This window comes from Chrysemys picta, chromosome 7 (genome assembly GCF_011386835.1).
Source record: "Chrysemys picta bellii isolate R12L10 chromosome 7, ASM1138683v2, whole genome shotgun sequence".
NCBI classification, from domain to species: Eukaryota; Metazoa; Chordata; order Testudines; family Emydidae; genus Chrysemys; species Chrysemys picta.
This window is the reverse complement of record NC_088797.1, coordinates 28,470,634-28,492,782: the sequence shown is the minus strand read 5'-3', so window position 1 is coordinate 28,492,782 and position 22,149 is coordinate 28,470,634. Positions and strand designations below refer to the sequence as shown.

Sequence of the window (22,149 nt, the reverse complement as noted above, 5' to 3'; positions counted from 1 at the left end):
TTACTCACCAACTCTCTGCACGTAACATACAAACACTTATTAACATTGTGTCAAAAGAGCAAGCAGGCACAGAAAAGAATTGATAAGCAATTACAACCAATGTTCATCCCTGAAATCCACAAGAGCTTTAAACAGCAAATGCAGACTCTTGGCCATGTAACAAGAAAAATATGCTTATGTGAAACCACACAAGTGGTGGGGTTCTTTTTTTTAATTTTTAATTTAAGCCATTCCCTATGCATTTGTGAATGTGACCCTAAAAGTTACTTCTCACATGTAGTATAACTACAACTTTTTTTAATTTATTTTACTTTCTTACTTATTTTTCCAACACTATAAAATGCCTTGATAAAAAGAGTTACTAATTTCTAGATTATTATCTGCTGAATTCTTCTCAAAGTAAGATACTTATGGGCTGCTATGAGTGCTACACTGTGCTTCTAGGGACAGAACTGAGAAAGAGGTGGTGTAAACTACACCACCCAGGAAGTTGTCCCAGTAAGGGATAGCCCCTCTGAGACACATCCATGAAGTACAATTCCCTGGCCAAAGCTCCTCCTACTCCAGGCCTTGCCTTATCCCACTGCTCCAGAAGAGGAGCGGACTTCCCCTTACTCCTCTGTGCAGTGGCATCACCCTAATCACAAGCAAGCCCAGAATGGATTGGCCATAACTATTCTTATTAATTGGAAGTCAGTAAAATGTAGAAAGCGAAGGTATTTTGTAGTAACTGCATATTATGGAATATTATGGTGTGAATAAGCTGTGAAATACACAGGCAATGCCAAAAGGAAATCGGAGTTGAACGCTTCTCTTTCAGACTCTGAGGTTAATTTGCATGAGCACCGGTTCTATTTGCAAAGACCAATTCAATTCAAATTTTAAAAAATAATCTGCAAAAAGAGTCAGTGCATTCTACTGTCCAAGCCTGATTACCACATACATGGTTAGTAACACAAGTCAACGACAAACGCCACATAACTGACACTCAGCTTTATTACGTCCAACTTTGCAGTCACTGATTCACTCCTATAGGCCATGCACATGAGTAAAATTACTTACAAGAATAGTTTCACTGACTTCCCTGGAACTAACATATTCACATGAGTAAAGTTACTCATAAGCATAAAAGTTTGCATGACCAGCCCACAGCGAACACAGGACACTGCTGTCCATAACTTTTCACATATGAGTCACATAGTACAATTGGTATTTAAGGTTTTCTGTAATATTTATTTAACTTCAACTGAATACAGGATAAACTAGACTCCTAAAGAAGCCTAAAACCTGCAACAACTTTTGCAAAAATACCCACTTTAATCTTTGCTGAAGACTTCAGAACTTTATCAGGAAGACTATTTTTCACAGAACAGAGCAATTTCTCAAGGGCGTTGTTCATCCTCTGAATCATATCCATGTCAGACAGTTTCCTCACTGAGCTGGCTAAACTTAAGATAAAACCAACATTTTTGTAGAAGCTGTTTCATGTTTGAGATTCTTGAAGCCTATAAGGTATTTCTATTAAATTAAGATAAACAGAATATAAAGGGCCAAAAATGACAGGTATTGTAAATCATAGTAGCACCAGCTGAGGCTCTAGACCAGTAACCCAGTGGCAGTTCTGTCACTGATCCATATTAAATTCCCAAGCCCAGTCTCTCATTCACCTGGCTACCAGGGTCTGGGAACACTGTTGGGCTGACACGCTGAGCACCTAGGAGGAGTCTCTCGCACCATAGCACACTACCAGGAATATTAGGGCCAAATGATTTTCCCCAGCTTCTGATTTTGTATGCCCATATTTGCAGACCCCCTTGTTTGTGCCACCACAAAACTGGGGTTTTGCACCTGTTTTGCATGCATAAGCCACCACCTATGCACGCAGATTGGTCAGTTGGGCTCCTAGACCTGCATGTTCAAATGTGGATGTGTAACTTTTTTTTTTATGAGAACCATCAGTCATGTATGCAAAAGTGGGTGTACAAAACACCCCCCCCCCAAAAACACAAATCAGAAGATGGCTGAAAATGTACTCCTAATAGGCCCTGACTGCTCTGAAGGATTTTCATCCAATCCTTTTGACTAGAAGGATGGTGTTTGCGAAGTGTGTCCTGAAAGCTGGGGTAGGGTAAAATGGATGAAAATGAAGCTAGCCTCTGGATTGGCAGCAGAGATATGAGTTTCAAAGGGGTGGCAAACACTGAACTGGTGGGAAGGGGACATACAGAAAAAGCATACCCGTCCAATGAGAGGTGCTGATAAATAGTATACCATTTTAAAAGTTTGCTTTAGCAGATTTAATACCACTGCGAGATTTTTACAAACTAAAATATTCTACACTTAACGGTGTAACAAATACCTGTTAGAGATAGCATCTCCTAGTGGCAACTATTGGTCCCTATCCAAAGCCAAAGTACAGAAGCTTGGGGAAGGAGGTCCTATGGGTGACAGCAGGAAAGGAATCCTACCCCAAATGCTACGGGGCTGGCAAATGGAGCCATTCTAGAGCTGCTATTGATTGACCAATAACCACCCCCTGTTGCTCCATCAGGGATTGGGCTGGTGGATCTGTACACAAAATCTTCCTGCTCGTGAGCGTGCTGGGCACCTCTGTAGAGTTGCGCTCCCTGGCATGAAGGTGTGGTCCCCCTCCACAATTCCCCATTGTATCTCTTCAAGGGCTCCCCAAGCAGCATGACCTTAGCAGTAAAGCTGGATTCAGAACCTTCTAAGCACATGATTGGAGAGAAGATGGGAGAGGACATGTCCACCATGAGTAAAGAAAAACAAGGATGCCAAGTGGAGAAAATGGTTCTTAACAAGCTTTTAAGGAGTACTCTCTCTTCTGTTCGCAGTTAGCAGCATCATATGCGTAGCCAGAAGAGATCACTTGCAAGATTGGTGTTTTGAGCTTAAAATGCCAGTGTCCAAATTTTGTGCTGATTTACACCCTGTGCAACCTCAGTGTAATCAATGGGACTGAACAGCATGTCCATTCGCATGGAATAGGCCACTGTGAATGTCTGCCAGGACAGAGAGAGATCATGATTCTCACTCCTTATTAGTCTTCTAAAAAATAAAACAACATAACACACAGCTAGCTTTTAACATCAAAAGATGGACCTTGTTGTGGCTTCTCTATTCCTGGCCTCATTTTAGTACAATATACAGCATGTGCCCTGTTCCCTAAATACAGGCAATAGATCAAAGCATAAGCAGAGGAAAACACTCCCTGTTTCTGATCAGCAGACCAACATATCAACACAGCAAGGTACTTTTATTGTGGTTGCTTGACTCTGCCTTTTGATTTCTATTGTGCACTGAAAGTGGATACACAGTGACGGATACATGTTTTGTGCACTTATCTAGGGGTGGGCACAAAACACTGAAAACATAAGATAAGATACTTGGTTGAAACCTATAAACTGATTTGTGGTGCTGACAGATATTAAGACTCTTCATGTGTGGGTTTTTAAAAGTTGTTTGTAAGCAGACAACACTTGCAGCTGCTGAACTGGACATTTTGTAGCTAGTTTGGAGCTAGAGAAGTACAATATAGGGCAGCTCTCTGTATGCACATTATTAGGCAGCTTTTCTAGAGAGTTCCGCCTCTAACATGTCGAGCTATTTTGAAAAACTGGTCCCTATTGAGGTGCCTGAATGGAAGCTGAGGTCTTGAAAATCTGCCTCCAAATTTTTCGATGATACACATCCAATAGGTTGTAAGAAGTAACTGACTGCACATTTTCAGCTAAAACATCCATTTGATGCATTGTGTAACGGTACTGTCCAACAAATATCATATATCCAAGAGCTAGGGATTAGTCCTTCATTGAGATATACACAACTTTACTCAGCCCTTGGTTACAACTTCCATGTCACTCAGGCCTGCAGGTCCTCATAGACAGGAAATCATCCAGGAAGAGCAAATTGTGCTAGTGTTACCCTCAAGCACTAGTCCACGGGGTGCCCACAGCTGAACAGTACAGCACCAAGAAGGGCAGAGCTGGGTAAGGGGAAGGACATAGCCAGGACATTGGAAGATGTGCCGATTCAGTATGTCCACAGGCAAAAAACTCTTGCGAGAGACCCAGTCACAAAGTAAAGGTGCTACCCCTTGGTAGAACCTCCTCTCCTGAAACTGACTCCTCTTTGGGAGAACAATTCACACCCCCTGTGCCAGCAGGGGTGAAACAAGTGCACAATGTGGCACAGTATCGTGAGAAATGCCTGTGCTCTATACAATTGCACAAAAACCTCCGTGCGTAGCTAAAAGCATTCAGTAGGCAGAAAATCTTAGTGTCACAAGGGTTAAGGACCAAGCACAATGTACTCTGATGAAATTAATCCTGATGCCTTTCATTTACTTGCAAATTTTATAACTGCATATCATCATCCTGCCCGTTACCAAACCTTCTACAATATAACCCTATACTAGCTTCACATGTTTCATGGACTTGTGATTCCCTGAATCTCACATTCTCTCCCATTCTCTTCTGTTCTCTCCCATTCCGTGTGCGCCTCACTCACCAGAATTTTTTTGTCTCTCCCCTTTCTTGTCCAGCCAGAGTGAGCAATAGATCTCCAGGGCCATCTGGAACCTCCTTCTCACTCTACTTCTGGTGCCTAATTGACTCCAGGAGTGTTTTAAAACTCCATTTAAAAACACCTCTTCTTTCTGACCTATGACCCCTAAACATCTCTAATAAAACAATCAAGTCCTACTTTCTATGTTTCCCTGTGCTCAAATCATTCCCCCTAAAATTTGCCCACAGCACTCCTCTTACCTTGCTTTAACGTAGCTGCAGATGGTGCTGGTATGCAACAGACTTTGAATCTACCCGCATGTCAAGCAGCATGTGAGTGCCTTTTTACTAAGCTGAATTACATTAGTAACAGATATTCAAAACTGCATCCTCTCTTTTGGCATTGCAGCAATTACAGAAGACAATTTCAGTAACAATAGCATTCTCTTTAGAAAGTAAGCTAGAATCCAGCATTGATTGCATTTGCAGTTTTATATCAAAAGTATTACTTACTTGTGCTTTGGCTGACAGACCCACATTTTTCTTATTTGTTCTAACAATAAGATATCCAAAAATAAAAAGCACAAGTTCCGGCTTCAGACTCTCAGAGCATTGGTCCTAAAATGACAGTGCATTTACATTTCTGGTTTATTACGTGTAAAGCCTCACATTCACAGGAACTGAATTTTTTTTAAAAAAACAATGTGGTTGTTTGAGCAGCAGATGATAAAACCTACCAAACTTGATCTCTGAAGAATGTTGCTAGATAGCCATTAGTGGATGTTGCCTCAAGTTAGCAAAAAAGGTTGTTTGGTTTTACAAAGATCAAGTTTAATGGTCCTTTGAGATGTGCTAAATAGGAAGGAGAGGTTTCTGTAAGGCAATTATTGCAAGTTTCAAAAGTAGCAAGAGGATGATAAAAACAGATCTCTATGTCTGTAAAAACCAAAAAAGCAGATTTCTCTTTAGATACAATTCCATACTGTAGAACAAACGCTTTCCCATAATGATGGTGCATGGCTGAAAAATGACCACCAGCAGCAGAGGCACAAAACTGACAATCTCAATTTTGGCCACCTTGAAACTTCCTGGGGATACCACTTCACAACAGAAGTGGCACCGGGTCATGGCCCATGTGCTAATGTGCCTATCACATGATTCCCAGCTGTGTGTGGAGATCCCTTCTGATCTCAGCAGAAGGAAATGGAGTGAGGGGACTGTATAGGGAGCTCCCGAAAGCTAGAATAAGGGCACACATAAATGCTGCTGTGATACTGTCTCTCACAAGGGGCTATTTGGTAAATTAAGTCATTGTGTGGTACAGCTTGTCAGAAAAATTTCCAGCAAGATAAAATTTCTACAAAAAAACAGGAAGTGAATTTTCACAGAGAGTTTTCCTCATTTACAGGGCAGGTCTAGTCAATCATGAATTAGGAACTGGTAAAAGCATAAAACTTAGGAACTGGTAAAAGCGTAAAACTAAACGGACAATTTTCAGCACAAGATCTGAATAGTGGGGGTCGCCAACGTCCCATAAGAGAACCATTATTTTCAACAGTGTGGGGGTTCCACAGAGCTCTGTCCCTCTTCTCCCTCTATACTTTATCCCTACTAACCCTCATCAGCAACCACACATTCAACTACCCTCTCTATGCTGCTGACTCTCAGCTATCTCTCTCTGCTCCAGACCAGTCTCCTCCTGTCCAAACTAAAATCTCATTCTGTCTCTTTAACATCTCCTTGTGGATGTCTAGCCATCAGCTCAACTATGCATGGTCAAAACAGAGCTCCTTCTATTCCATCCCCACCCCGCCACATCCTTCCCACTATCTCCTTTCTCAATCACCATGGTCAGGACCACCATCCATCCTGTCACTCAGGCATCACCTTCAACTTGGACCATCCTAGATCCTTACATCCAGGCTACATCTAAATCCCATAACATCTCTAACATGCAGCCTTTCATACCCAGACACACAGCTAAAATTCTCATCCAGGCCTCATCATCTCGCGTCTGGATTACTACAACAACCTTTTCTCTGACTTTGTGTGACACTCAAAACCCCTCGGTGCCAGCTAGCAAAGAGTTCACTGTTCTGGAACAGCAACTCCTATCAGGCCTGACAAACTCACTGCACCTAACAAACCACTTTCATGGTATTTATCCACAAACTTTGCCATGTAAAGTATCAAATGAAAGCCAGTAACAAACTGGTCATAGGCATTGCAAAATGTTTGTATGAATGGCATGAAAGGAGTTATGCGTACCTACTAAAAATATATTTGAAACTATGTAACCAAGCAGAGTTGACAAACAGGCTTTCTGCCAGACAAGGCATGTCTAATTGGAAAGCATCCCCTGCAGTGTTGAGCCCTTGTCACTGGACACTCATGGAAATAACTAGGCTTGCTGTCCCCAAAGGACACAATATACACATTCGCTTGTTTGATTCAACTGGGGAAAACAACACAGCACTGAGCTGTATTTATAACGTAAATGAGAATACGTTTATTAACGAACAACATAGATTCAAAGATTCAAATGAGTAGCAAGTAAGAATATTGGAAACAGAATGTTTACATATGAAACAAAAGTATAACACTTCTTAGAGTCTAAAAACTTAACTTTAACAGGCTAACCGTTGTCTAAAATTTACAATGGCTCTATTCTGTGCTCTCCGTGTTCTTGGATCCACAGTTCTAAAACACCATGACCACTACCTAGATTCAGAAAATTAGTGCAATCAAATATTGATTGCTCAATGTTTCAGGTATGGACTCAGCCCACATGCCCCTTTTGCGGTGGTGGTGGCTGGCTGCAGCAGCATGATTGAGAGGAAGATAAATGAGTTAGCGGCAGCAACAAACTTAACATTAGCAGCACACATGATATAAAGCTCCTTTGGGACATTTGGTAGACTTGTATATCTTACCATAGAGTGGAGGTAATTAATTACTTTTTGTCAAGATCCAAATATCTTGGTCAAGGTAGAGTCAAGGTCCAGACCCCAGAGAAAATAATAAAAAATAATAATGATGATAATGAATAAATAAAAAGATTTCACGGTCTGTTCAAAAGCATCTGGTGGTCTGAATTTGGTCCGTGGTCCACCTATTAACTACGCCTGCCCGAGATCTTGAGGAACATCCAGAGCCTCGGGCTGCACAGATGGTGCAATGTGATCTTCAAAATTTCTCGTCTGCCAACAGAGTCCCTACTGCAGCTCAGGAGGGACCTGTGGCCTGTGCTATCGTAAGTAACTGTACCCTATGTAAGCTGCTCTCCTTCCAGTGTTTATTCTGAGTGAGTGTTTAGTACAGCAGGCACACTTGTGTCTGATGTGTAAACCCACCTTCTGACAGGGACTAGAGAAGTAACTCACCTATATAAAATGAAAAAGTACCTGCTGCCACAAGGTGATTGTGTGGGATAGTGTGGCCTGTGAAGGACAGGGAGGATGAGGCATCTTCACTCAAGTCACTGTCCATGGTGCCCCCCAAGCTATACACGAGGCCCTTACTGTATACTGCTACGCCTGTTATGGTGTACGCTGCCCTTTTGTGTTCTTTGTTCATTATTGCAACTGTTAGTTATCAAGTCAGAGGCTACAGAGAGAGGAAGAGTAACTTTGGTCTTCAGCTGACAGCACATTTACTAGTTATAGTGCAAATTACTACACCAGGTTTGTCTGGCTCTCGAACATATCTGTTTTATTACCCTCTGGCACTTGCAACACGGACTTGGGCAGCTGGGCACAGGGCACTCCTGTGAAGGCTTTTGGGGCTCCAACCACAAAATCCAGAGCTCCTCAGGCCTTGTTTACATGGAGATTATACTCAGCTGACCTAACCAGTTTCCCCCACTCCTCAACAACAACCAGTGCATCCACAACTGCTTCTTCCCCATCACCTCTTTCTCTTTCATGCTTCTTTACCATGATAAAGAAAGCACCTGTGTAGAGATTTAAATTCTCTCTCTCCCCCTTGCCTATCAATCCTAAAAAAAAAAAAAAAAAAAAAAAAATCCCCTCTATCCTCCTGTTTTGTTTTTTTTTAAGTCATGATCCCATAGCCACTAAAAAAACAAATAGCACATCTCCCAAGTTCACTTGAAAACCAAGGGACCCCAAACACACACACAATGTTTCTAGTGATAAATTTTGTGGAAGAAGCAAGAAGTTGGAAGTTTTCATGCAGCCCCTGTTCTTTGTTTCCTTTTTTTTCCCCCTTGAAGTGTCATCATGCACTACTATTGTGCTGTATAAATAGCAAATAATGCTAATAGTACACCTCTCAGGACTGGTATTTCAGCCATGTCTATCAGAGGAGGGGGAAAAGACTTACTTTATTGGACTCTAGGTTTACATCTATATTAAACAGAAACAAGTCATGCTATATATCATCTTCTGTAAAGGGTTATAAATTATTAATAGAAAACCCACAGAGCAGTTGTAACTCATGAAAAGCGTATAGCATTCTTACTGCTTTAATCATTTTTGTGAAACAGTTGAGATACATATTAGTAGAGCGGTGCTACCTTTTCTTTGTATGCAACTTTATCATCGGAATAGCTTTCCCCTTTTAAAAAATACGTTATGATAAAGTGATAAAGTTTAAAATGATAAAGTTGTGTTTGCTGCCTTCCATGGTGTGGAGTAGTGGCATGTGTTCATAAAACAAAAAAGCTGGATCTCCACTGAAGATGTAGCTGCATCTGGAGAGCCAGATTCTCCAGTTCATTTTGTGCCACCTAGGCAGCACAAAGTGGATGGATACCAGCTGGAGCTGGTTAGTGGAAAATGCCTTTTGCATAAGGGAAATCACCATTGGTGTAAGGCTAGCAGTGTTGGCTCTTATCCCAGTTTCCCTACTCCCCTTTTCCTCCCACCTCTGGTATAGTTATTCTGTTGGGGGGGGGGTGTCAGAGCAGAATTATACTTTGCCTGCCCTCCACTGGCAAGGGTCCCTTAGGGCACAGGCTCCAGCTGCTCTAACATCTTCTGGGTCACAGGGTCAGGTAGCTGCAACCCCACACCTCCACTGCAACCCTGGAGAGCCTGGTTGCAGAGGAGAAGTGAACTCAGAGCCTGTATTTTATGTAGTATTTAAAGATGTTATTTAACAGGCAGTGGCTAATATATTGGTGTAATAAAACTAAATTAACATTTTGAGCTTTTAAAACATCCTGCTAATTGGGCAAGCCTCATAAGATACAACACTGCATTTTCATTAAATCTTAAGCAATGGATAATTTATACTATGTACATTTGCTAAATGAGAATTTACTAATGCTAATACACGTAATTAAAAGCTTCAGATGTAGATCACCTATACAATGTGAAGGATTAATTGAGGGCTGCATGTTGTTTGAAACTCACTTATCTCATTAGCAAAAACAGATAAAGCAATAGTAAAATGGTAAATTATGAAGTTACCAAAGTATTTGAAACATTTTTGGTGTCCCTTAGTTTGTGGTGTTTCTAGTCATATTCATTAGTATGACTATTAGTCACTTTCTAACCTTCACATTAATCTTGTAAATAACTAGAGGGTGGTCAACATGATGCTCATGTTAAGAAAGAACGAGCGGTAATCCTGGGAATTACAGATTTGTGAGTCTCGTCTGAGTTCCAGGAACAGCAGCCCAGCATGCAATAAATCATCCAGATGGATATAATCTGATGGGGCAATTCAGAATAGCTTTGATAAACTTTGTGTGTTTCTAACCTGTATATAATTTTGTGACTTGAAGCTAATGGACTGGTCTGGTATTGCAATTCTTATGTTGTTAAAACAGTACAGACACATAGTCTCGAGGGAATTGTTAACTTGAAATATGTTCCTTGGTTAGCATAATCAGTGTAATATAAATCAGGACTCATTCATCATAATAAAAGCCTGCTATCTGTCAAGAAAATATATTCTGTGTTCATCCGTGAAAGGACTTACAAAAGAGTGCTCTGTGGCTATTTTGCCCATTCTCCTGGAGTTTAGTCAATTACCTTCCTAGGAAAGGAAGGGCTCATGTTTTGGATGTTGAGGTGCAGAGACTGAAGGCTCAAATGGTCAGACAGACTAAATTATAGCTTTAAATTAGGGCACCTCTTCACTACCCGCCGGATCGGCGGGTAGCAATCGATCTATGGGGGTTCGACTTATCGCGTCTAGCGAAGACACGATAAAAATCGATCCCTGATTGCTCTGCCGTCGACTTCAGAAATCCACCGCGGCAAGAGGCGGCAGTGGAGTCGACGGCAGCGCGGCAGCGGTCAACTTGCCGCCGTCCTCACAGCCAGGTAAGTCGACCTAAAAATACGCAACTTCAGCTACGCTATTCACGTAGCTGAAGTTGCGTATCTTAGGTCGACCCCCCCCGCTGTAGTGTAGACCTAGCCTAAAACTCAAAACCCAGCAATTCTCCCATTGAAATAAGTTTACAGTTATAAACCCACATACTGCCATGCCTCCTTGGTGGAGTTTCAGCTGACAGAGGAAGTTGCGGTCATGAATCCAGGGCATCTGATGAGGTACAGGGAAACCCCGCTATAACGCGCCCCGCGATAGCGTGAATTTGGATATAACGCGATCAGAAGGTGGCTCCGGCCGCCCCAAGCCGGAGCGCTACGGAAACGCAAAAAAGAAAAGAAAAACAAAAGTGCAAAAAAGAAAAAAGAGGCTGGAGTGGCGCCGAAGAAAAAAAAAACAAAAAATGGAATGTGCCTTCCCCATTGCCTCTTCCCCCCTACCCCTGCTTCTCGCTCTTCCTCTGCGCCTTGCACGTCTCCCCTGCTCTCCCCAAGCAGGGCCGGCTCTAACTTTTTTGCTGCCCCAAGCAGCAAAAAAAAGCGCCGCCCGCCGTAACACCCCCCCAGCACCGCCCTGCCCCGCCGAAACACCCCCCCACTGAGTGTTGTGCCACTGAAACCCCCCGCCGAACAGCCCCCGCCCCCCGCCTAGCTGCTGAACCCCCCGCGCAGAGCGCCGCCGAGCACCGCCGAACCCACGCCCACCACGCTGCCGAACCCCCCCACCCCCCACGGAGCCCTGCGCCGCCGAACCCCCCCCCCACGCGGAGCGCTGCCTAAACCCCCATGGAGCGCCGCGCTGCCGAAACCCCCGCCTGTGGAGTGCCGCGCTGCCGAAACCCCCTGCCGAGCGCCGCGCCACCAAACACCCCCCTGTCCCCCGTGGAGCGCTGCGCTACCGAAACCACCGCCAAATACCCCCCACCGAGTGCCGCACTGCCGAACCCCTCCCCACGTAGTGCCGCGCTGCCGAACACTCCCCGCCAAGCACTGCGCCGCCGGAAACCACCCCCCCCCCCCCCCCCGCCGAGCGCCACGCCACGCTGCTCCCCGCCACCCCAAGATTGGCCACCCCTTACCAGGTGCCACCCCAAGCACGTGCTTGGTTGGCTGGTGCCTGGAGCTGGCCCTGTCCCCAAGTGTTTCCCTTTCTCACTGCATGGCTGAGAGCCCCCGCTGCAGGAGCTGCACCCTTTCAGTTACTGTTATGGGCAGTTCACAAACGCAAGTCGTTTTCTGCCCAAGAGAAATTGACCAGATTGAAACTGACCGGCTTGAAATGGTAAACCTCGCTATACCGCAACCCCGCATTTATCGCGATTGAATTTTTTGGACCCCAATCATAGCGTTATAACGGGGTTTCACTGTATATTACCTGGAGCTTCCAGAAAGAGATCTTAGGTTGCCCCGCGGTTCCATGTTAGGTTAATTTCATGTAGGTGAATTAGGGTAGGTCTACACTTACATCCGGTCCGGCGGTAAGCGATCGATCTTCTGGGATCGATCCCGGAAGTGCTCGCCGTCGACACCAGTACTCCAGCTCGGCGAGAGGAGTACGTGGCATCGACGGGGGAGCCTTCCTGCCGCGTCTGGACCTGCGGTAAGTTCGAACTAGGGTACTTCGAATTCAGCTACGTTATTAACGTAGCTGAATTTGTGTACCTTAGTTCGAAGTGGGGAATTAGTGTGGACCAGGCCTTAGTGTTGATGGGAGGGGATCAAAAGAAATGGAACCCATTAACTTCCGAGGAAACCAATGTGGAACTTAGAAGAGGAGGAAGAAGGGGAAGCCAAAGATCTTGGCTGGAGATGACAAAGCAGCTACTTTGGGGAAAGACAACCCTAGGAAAAACCTGTCACTGACTCGTAATAAGGTTAATGACTGGAAAAAGGTTACATCCTAATACTGCTACAGGAGACCCTGGTAATGGGACAGTTAACATACAGAATTCTAGACTACAGAAACTAGAGAAATATGGCTCCTATTTATCATAATTTTTTTTAAATAATCTCAGATGGTAAAACTGCAAACCAGAAACTCCTGTCTATAGGCAGTGAAACATCCACCTCAAGAATTACCGCTGTTCAATACCACGTACCTAAGGTATATGGAAGGAAGGGAATGATGAGTCCAAAGATCCATAAACAGGTGCTAAACCTTTTATTTTTCATTCGTAAGAGACCAAAAATAAATGTAAAATGTAAATGTAGTGAGTCGGTGTGGCTCCCCTCCTGCCCAGCAGAGGGAGTGCCCTTACAGACACCCCAGTGGGCGGAACCTCCGCCGCCTGTTCCCGCCCCCCCGGAAGTCAAGGGGCGGTACAGGAAGTATAAAAGCCGGCCGCCAGAGCTCAGTGAGGCCCCAGCCACTGCAGGGAACAGACGTGAGGCCAGGAGCTTGTGGCCGGGAGACCTCCGAGGCCGTGGCCCTAACTGGCCGGATGTGCCCCGAGCCCACTACGAGGAGGAACCACCAGAGCCCGTCCACTCCCGTCATTGGGAGGAGCCGTTGGAACTCCCCCACACCAACCCCAAAGGCGAGACGCCACCAGGGCCCTTCTGCCCCTGCTGTTACCCGGAGGAGCCGCCCAAGTCCACACCGGCCTTCCCCGAGGAGCTGCCAGACCGGCCACCAAGCCCCGGCCGGGAGGAACCCATGCTGATGGACTGGACTGGGCCCGGTGCCACGGACGAGATAGGCCCGGAGGGGGAACCTGGAAGTAGCCCGGGGGTAACCGACCCCGGTCAGGCTGCAGACACGTACGAGCCGATGTCAGTGTGTTTCGGTCAGGATACCCCACTGACTCGCAGTGGCAGCAGCCGCTGCTAGGGCCCCAGGCTGGGACGCAGTGGAGTGGGTGGGCCTGCGTCCCATGGAAAAAGTCAACTAAATGTTTTGAACAGAAGCATGAATTTGTCTTGCTCTATCTGCCTCTCTCTCTCTCTCTCTTTCCTTTGGTAAATCTAGAATTACTGTTGATTTCCAGTTATGGGAAATGAATATGCAATACCCAACAGTGTTTACTTCAGATACGATTGGATTTCTCTCTCTACAAACTGAGTGTACATTTTGAAAAACTTGAGAACTACCCTTGTTAAGAAAAATATCTCATAGCTGGCTAATTATATCCCGTGATAGGTTTCCAGCACCATGTTGCAGGAATTTTAAATAATCTTATTGTAAACCTATTTTCCATATGTATATTTCATTCCAGCCTTGAAGAGTGTTTAATATTATTGTGTATGTTTTATTTCTACAGTCAAAATAGCAGGTATGTTAAAGTATTACACAAATTCTGGGGGTTCACAGAAGAACTATTAAACTAATGAAAGTGACAGAATGTTTTAGCTAAGAGGATAAGAACAACTATTTAAGCCTCTGCAATCTGAAGCAGATGCAGCTATCTGCATGCAGGTACGAATATTTAAAGAGAAATCACTAACTTGGGTACAGTTTGGTCATATGACAACAGTTTCAGATTGGCATGTGAGAAATACAGAAACATCAGTTACACATAAAACTTTAATTTTGGCATCAATCTAAAGTCACTGACTATGTAGATCTAGTAGTTCCAGATTGCTATAAGATATATAGAAACATAATTTAAAGATAAAAATTCTAACATTTGAACTAAGTAACAACAGGACAAATACCTGGACATTCTTGGAAATTAAAAATAAAAAAGAAGCTAAGTTTAGTTTTAAAAACACCTAAGAGCTTATTACCCAAGAGATAATGTTTGTAACATGAATGTTGGTAGCAGAATCTACCTTTAAGAATGTGGACAATTATTTGGATATCAATGTCGTCTCGGGGTACAGGAGTGGTTAAGTAGCTGTTTTAACTTTTGTGATTCTTGCTCACTTAGAGAAATGACTGCCAGCTTGAGATCCATGTAGGAATGTCTCCCTGTGGAATGTGGACAAAGGGGCCTTAGGAAAGATAGGTTGCCTTCCTTTGGAGAATGGAGCCTTCTTAAGGAATAAGCATGTGAGCCTCACATTTGAGACAGCAGGGATGTTGGCATTAATGGAACATGGCCACTTTTGTCTTGACTTCCTGTGCTTCCGTAAATATACAGTTTGCTCAAGCATTGCAATGGCTTTGTGTGTTCTTGTCACTTATCTCCTCAACAGAACTGTATGTGGCCTCCTCTTGATCAAGGAAAAGGTAACTAGTGACTAGCTATGATACCACATCCTGATTTATAAATGAAGTGAAAGCATTTCTGCTCTCTGGCCTTGTATAAGTCTGTCGCTAGTTTGACCTGAGAACACACTAATTTTTTTTTCCATTTTAGCTCTCCTGTTTCCTTCTAATTTCCCTTCTAAGTGAGGCTTCTTTTTTCTATGTAGGCCTAATCCCTGTTGCATGTGGCACTGTACACAGTTTAACATGCCTATAGCATCTTTCTAATCTTCTCTTGTATCATGAATGTAGTCTTTTAGCTCTCTTTTACTCCAGTAGCTTCCTGCCTTACCGTTCAGCTTCAGTTAGTGTGCTTACCAGCATAATTTCCTTTTTGTAGAGCAAAGCTTCTATTTCTTTTTGGCAGGGAAAAATGACCTTCTACAAAACCAACAGTAAATTATGTTTTTTGTTGTGAAGTGTGGTTTAAAGATTCTCTGTAGATAATGAATTGGTTTGATCTTGTATTTCACCTAGAAAGATACTGATACGTTTCTCTTTTGTGTGTAGGTGGAGTGCAGTGCCAGGGACCTATAACCTTTATTAGTTGTGTGTGTCATAACTGCTTATGGTAGCTAGCTGGAGCAATATAGATAGCTATCCATGCCTTTCTGGTTTTTACAATGACCTTCTTCTGTTCCTATGTTCTCTAGCAGCTGGACATCTCTAAAGTTGTGAATATTTTTCTGTGTTGTTTTTCCCCTATAACTTAATGTATACATCAGTAGAGAATGAAAGTTAGTATTGCAAAATTATTTAGAGTAGTGCTGTCATAAAGACTTTCCATCAATCATACAATTGTTTCTTCAGTTATCTAAATATAGTATATAGCAAATATCTCTGAAGGAAACCCTCATAATAAATGTTTAAATAATAGTTTGTTCAGCTAACCATAGTTATTTGAGAACTCTTTTTTTTTTTTTTTTCTTTTAAACCACTTTGTTCCCTTAGAGCATGGCTGCTGTTTGACAACAGGAGCAAATCAGTCTATGCAAGATAGTTCTTAATTGTTTCTCTATTTAGTCTCTGCATCTATACAGAGCAATAAATAGCATGCATTTATAGAGACTGTCTCTTGCTAGACAAGTGTAATTTGTTGCGTTTGTTAGTGATAGAATTTTTAAAATGGGGTAACGGTATAGTTCTGTAAAGAACAACACAGGGAACGTAGTACACATGTTGTTGTTGTGAAGCATTTGTTAGAAGATGTCATGAAATGTTTGCTGAAAAGTTAATTCTGGTTAATTTGCATTAGGAAAACTTGCCATGTGGATAGAAAACTGGTTGAATGACCATAAAGTAAAGGTAACAATAAACCGTCTGTCAAAGGAAGGGGTGCGTAGGGGAGTTCTAGTGGTGGTCTACAGTTGTTTGTTAGGTCTGGTCCGGTTTAATATTTTAGTTAATAATTGGGAAGTAGACGTGAACAGCACTTCAGTGAAATTTCAGATATGATACTGAAATGAGAGAAGCTGCAAATAATTGTCAAGAGAGAGAAACAAAACAAAAGGATCTAAAGAGTTTAGAGCTAAAATCTTGGCCCCATTAAATCAGTGGCAAAACTCCTGTTGACATCAGTAGGGCAAGGATTTCACCCTAGAAATATAAGCAGAGAAAAGGAGATTACTCACCTTGTGCAGTAACTAACGTTTTTTTAAATGAGCGTCCCTGTATGTGCTCCACTCCAGGTTAAGGTGCATCCCTGTGCCTTTGCTCAGAGAGTTTTACAGCAGTGCCTGTATGGGCCTCATGCGCCGCTGGTGTCTCAATTGCACGTGCGTGGCTCACACTCCTCAGTTCCTTCTCTACAATGGAGCCTGCTCCAAACTCCAAAGTAGAGGGGAGGAGGGTGGGTAGTGGAGCACCCACAGGGACACTCATCTCGAAGAACGTCGGTTACTGCACCTGGTGAGTAACCTCCTCTTCTTGTTCGAGAGATGTCCCTGTGGGTGCTTCACTCCAGGTGACTTAAAAGGAGTATCTCTTAGGATGGTAGGGACTTCAGATCTGTTAAGAAAGCTGTTGACAGCACAGGTCGGCCCACTCGAGTAACTTTTAATGGTCCTTGTATGAGAGCGTCACGTTTGGCAAACATGTGCTCCGGAGCCCAGGTGGCAGCCTTGCAGATGTCTGTGAGTGGAATGTTAGATAGAAATGCAACAGATGTTGACACGGATCTAGTAGGTGTGTTTTGATTGAAGTTGGAGGTTGTATTTGCTTTAACTGATAGCATAAGCGGATGCAGTCTGATATCCATTTAGATATTCTTTGGGTGGATATCCATTTGCCCTTAGATCATTCAGCTATTGAAATAAAAAGTTTAGGGGAAGCCCTAAACTATCGGTTCTCAGGGGAACTGCAGAGCCCTGCGGCTGAAACCGATGCCCTGAGCCCCAGCGCTGAATCTGGCGGGTCCCCCAACCCCAGCCGGGAGTGGCACGGGGCTGAAACCAGCGCCCCTCCCTCCCACTGAAGCTGGGAGCTGCACTGTGAGCCCTCCCCCCCCCCCCCGTACACAGCCACTAGCTATCCCTTGCCCGCACCCTGAGCTACCCCCCATCCACACACAGCCCCCAGCTACTTCCTGCCTTCACCCTGAGCTACTCCCCTCACTTCACACAGCCCCTAGCTACGCCCTCCCTGCACTGTGAGCAGTTTTCAAACTTTTTGAACTGAGTTCCCCCTTTGAGTTATATTTTTTGGTTGTGTGCCCCACACAGCCTAGGTGGCCTCCTAAGTGAGTCAGGGGGTGGAGTTGGCACTCCCTCCCTGGTCCCTCCTGTGCCCGTACCCCCTCAAAATAGAAGTAAAACTATGCCTATGCCCAAGGGTCCCCCCCCGGCCCAGAGCCCCATGCTCCCCTTCCCCGCCCCCCACTAGGCCCTGGCGTTTTTATAGCACGTTGAGGGGGGCCTCAGAAAGAAAAAAGTTGAGAATCCCTTCCCTAAACGGCTTAGTCCTATGCAAATAAAAGGATAACGCCCTGTGAACTTCAAGGGTGTGCACTGCCACTTCAAATGTATTCGCATGTAGTGGAGGAAAGAATGTTGGTAGATGAACAGGTTTGTTGAGGTGGAAGGACGAAGGCACCTTAAGGAGAAATTTAGGATGCGTTCAAAGTGAGAGTTTATTTTTTAAATAGGTAGTTATGAAGGTTCAGCCGTGAGCGCTTCAAGCTTTCCACGTCCGGCAGATGTAATTGCCATTAAAAACGCAGTTTTCATGAATAGGTGCAGGAGGGAGCAGGTCGCTAACAGTTCATAAGGTTTGTGCATCAAGGCTGTGAGGACCATGTGTAGGTCCTATGGTTGAGTGAGTGGTCAGATGTCTGGGTACAGCGTTTGGATTCCCTTGAGGAATCGCTTTGTGACAGGGTGGGCAAAGATAGAAGGGTTATAGATCTTTTGGTGAAATGCTGTGATTGCTGCTAGATGTACTTTTATTGAGCTAAAAGAAAGCCCAGATAATTTAAGTTCTAGAAGATAGTCTAGTATAAGTGGAAGAGGGGTGGAAGCAGGAGAGGTCTGTCTGGTGGAACACCACGTTGTGAACCTAGTCCATTTACGAAGATTGTCTATAATGTGTCCTGCTGTGTAATAGTACTGTTCGGACCTGTTCGGAACAGCCTAGTTCTTCATTAGAGAACCATTGAGGAGCCATGCTTTGAGGTGGAGCATCGCTATGTTGGGGTGGTGTAACTGGCCCCTGCTTTTGGATGATAGGTCTGGAATGGGAGGGGTGGGGGGAGAGCGAGATCAGGGCACAAGCAGACATTCATGTTACAAATGGATACCACGCCTGTCTGGGCCATGTAGGAGCTATTAGGATGATCCTGGCCCTGTCCATCCATATCTTCTGTACCATCCTGTGTAGAAATGGTATCGGTGGGAATGCATAAAACAGATTGTCAGTCCACGTGATCATGAATGCGTCTCCCATGGAGTGCTTTCCCAGACCCGCTCTGGAGCAGAATCTGGGACATTTCGTGTTAGTCACAGTTGCAAAAAGAGATTTAGTTGTGCATAACCCCAACTGTGGAAGATGCCATGTAAGATGTTATTGTTTAGCTCCCACTCGTGATCAAGGGGGAAAGATTGACTGAGCTTGTCCGCCGGGGTGTTCTGTGACCCGGGTAGGTATGAGGCTGAGATGTGGATATTGTGTTGGAGGCACCAATTCCAAAGTTTCATAGCCTCGGTGCATAGTGAATGGGATCGAGCTCTCCCTTGTCTGTTTATGTAAAACATACATGTGATGTTGTCTGTCATGACCCTGATCTTGTGGTTCTTGATGAGTGGGAGAATGGAGCTCTAGAAGATTTATATGAAGCGTGGTTTCTGTAGGGACCATAGGCCCTGAGTCATATGATGTCCCCTGTGTGCCCCCCAGCCAATGTGGGATGCCTCTGTCGTGATTATAAGCGAGGGAGGATCCTGCAAGAATGGAATTCCGGAGCACAGGTTGTGGGGTAGAGTCTACCATATTAGCGAGTCCTTGACCTTGGGAGGCATAGTTAGTACTCTGTTTAGTCTGTGCACATTTGGTTTGTAGACAGTGGCCAATGAGCTTTGTAGGCATCACATGTACAGGCATGCAAAGACTACAAAAGTGCACGCAGCCATGTGGCCTAGAAGTTGCAGGCACTCGTGTACGGTGACCTGTGGACTGTTCCGCACCCTGGCAACAAGAGTCTTTATGGTGTGGAATCTGTTCTTTGGGAGTGATGCAAGCCCCATTGTCAAATCGAGGTGGGCGCCTAGGTACTCTAGTTGCTGGGTAGACTGTAGTGTCGATTTGTTTATGTTTATTTGTAGGCCAAGACCTGAAAGCAATCTGTGGTCATCTGAGCAGCTCGAATGGCTTCTGAATGGGTTGGAGACTTCAGGAGACAATCGTCCAGGTAAGGAAAAATGATTATTCCCTTTTTTCTGAACTGTGCGATTACTACCGCGAGAATTTTTGAGAAAACGTGGGGTGCTGTTGAAAGGCCAAAGGGTAAAACCTTGTACTGGTAATGATCTGTGCCCAAAGCAAATCTGAGAAAACGTCTGTGGGAAGGGTGTATAGTGACATGAAAATAAGCATCCTGGAGGTTGAAGGCTGAAAACAAATCTCCCTGCTCCAGCGCCAGAATTATTGTTGTTAGGGTGACCTAAATCCTAATGTCTGTTTCTTGACTAACTTGTTTAGTCGTCGGAGATCGAGAATGGGTCGTCACCCCACACTTTTGTGTTAAAAAATAGTGGGAGTAAAACCCCTTCCCTTTGTGTTGAGTGGGTACCATCTCCACTGCTCCTAGTTGTAGACGATATTGTACCGCTTGATGGAGCAAGTGGTCGTGAGAGGGGTCCCTGAAGAGGGATAGGGGGGAGGGAGGAGAGATGGACAGGAACAGGATAGTATAGCCCGATCAGATGACTTCTAGTGCCCATCTGTCCATAGTGATAGCTAGCCAGTTGGTAAGGAATGGGAGCAGACAGTGTCCAAAATGGTGGACGGTTGAAGTGAGCGCTGGAGTAGGTGGGAGGTTTTCTATACACTCGACCAAGGCTTCAAAATCTGCTTGTTAGATGGAGGAGGTTGAGATGCTGCTAGTGGTGGTGCTGTTGAGGTCTATTTCTCTGGTGTTGATGCTGCTGCTGGTCATACGGTCTTTGATGTTGTTGTGTGTACACCGGATACCTAGGGCGTTTGTTAAGGCTGATATCTGTATTGTCTTCTTCTTGTGGCAGGTATGTGGATGCCGAGGGGCCTGAGCATAGCCCATGAGTCTTTCATGGTGTGCCACATCTCATTAGTTTTTGCTTCAAACAGCTTCTCCCTTTCGATGACAAGATCTTCGATGGTGTTCCGTATCTCCCGTGGGAATGAGGAGATGAACCATTTGGCTCGGCGCATGACCATGGCCATAGCGTTGGACGTGGTGGCTGTGTCAATAGCAGCAAGGGCGGCCTGAAGAGCTGTGTGAGATATCATCTGCCCATCAGAGACCACAGCTTTGAATTGTTGTCATTTACATTCAGAAATGTCATTAATAAATTCCATGAATTTACCGTAGTTCTTATGGTCGTACTTCGCTAATAGGACCGCATAGGTTGCCACTCTAAATTGTAAAGTAGAAGATGAGTAAACTTTGCAGCCAAATAAGTCCATCCTCTTACTCTCCCTATCAGATAGAGTGGACCAAAAGTGTTGCTCTTTGTTTCTTTGATTGGCCACTTCAACTACCAGCAAGTTGGGTGCTGGGTGAGTAAAGAGAAATTTGGAACCCTTGGAAGGGGCATATTATTTGTGGTCCGCTCTCTTGTGGGTTGGGGACCGCAAATATTATGACCCCATGGCTGGGGTCTGCCATATGGTCTTGGCGGGTTCCAGGATAGCCCCATTGTTAGGCAGTGCAATCTTGGAAGAAGAAGAGGTTTGTAAAATGTTGGTTAGCTCATGCTGATTCTCCGACATCTCCTCGAGAGGAATCTTTAGATAGTCAGCAACTCTTTTAAACAAGTCCTGGAAGTGTGTGAAATCGTCAGCCACCGTTGGTGGCGAAGGCATAATAGCCTCGTCTGGTGACGAAGATAAATTGTTATTGGTTGGAGACATTCTCTGCCTGTTGAACCATTGGCTCCTCTTGTAGCTTGGCAGCAGTGTTTGAGGGTGGAGGAGGAGATTTGATGTCCTCCCTGCGTGAGCTAGGATGAGTGCTGTAATGTCTTCTGTAAGACCCCCCAGGCACTTCAATAGGGACATTTACCTGGGAAGGGCATAGGTGGCCCCATCAAAGGGTGGCCATACTAAGGTGGTAAGTCTCTGGGATATGAGGACAATGATCTAAAGGGTCCAGCACTAATAGGCATCTTGACTGAAAGGTGTGCGGGAAAAAACCCTTCAACATCATCATCTTCAACACTGGAGAAGTGTAAAGGGATCAGGGATAGCTGTTGGTATGGTGCCGATGGTCCCGATGAAACATCAGTGCCTAGTACAGGAGATTCTGGGGTAAGAGAAACAGGCAGATCTCTCTGGTGTAGAAACTGGGGGCAAAGGGGTGGAGATTGGTGGTGCTGACGGGTGAAGCACTATATGCATCAGAGGTGTCGGTACCTGAGTTGGTACCGATGGGTGAGGCACA

The 22,149-nt window shown here is 44.6% G+C and overlaps 1 protein-coding gene across 4 annotated transcripts in view; it reads right to left on the bottom strand.

The window, feature by feature from the left end:
- The window catches only part of FGD3 (FYVE, RhoGEF and PH domain containing 3), a 187,462-nt gene that overhangs the window by 94,373 nt on the left and 70,940 nt on the right, over positions 1-22,149 (bottom strand). Inside the window, exon 1 of one of the 4 annotated variants that reach the window (XM_065551007.1) lies at positions 5,040-5,171. The exons of the other annotated variants lie outside the window; for them this stretch is intronic. The gene's annotated coding sequence lies outside the window, so the exon portion shown is untranslated. Of the gene's footprint in view, positions 1-5,039; positions 5,172-22,149 lie in introns of those variants that run through there. 4 annotated transcript variants of the gene reach the window in all.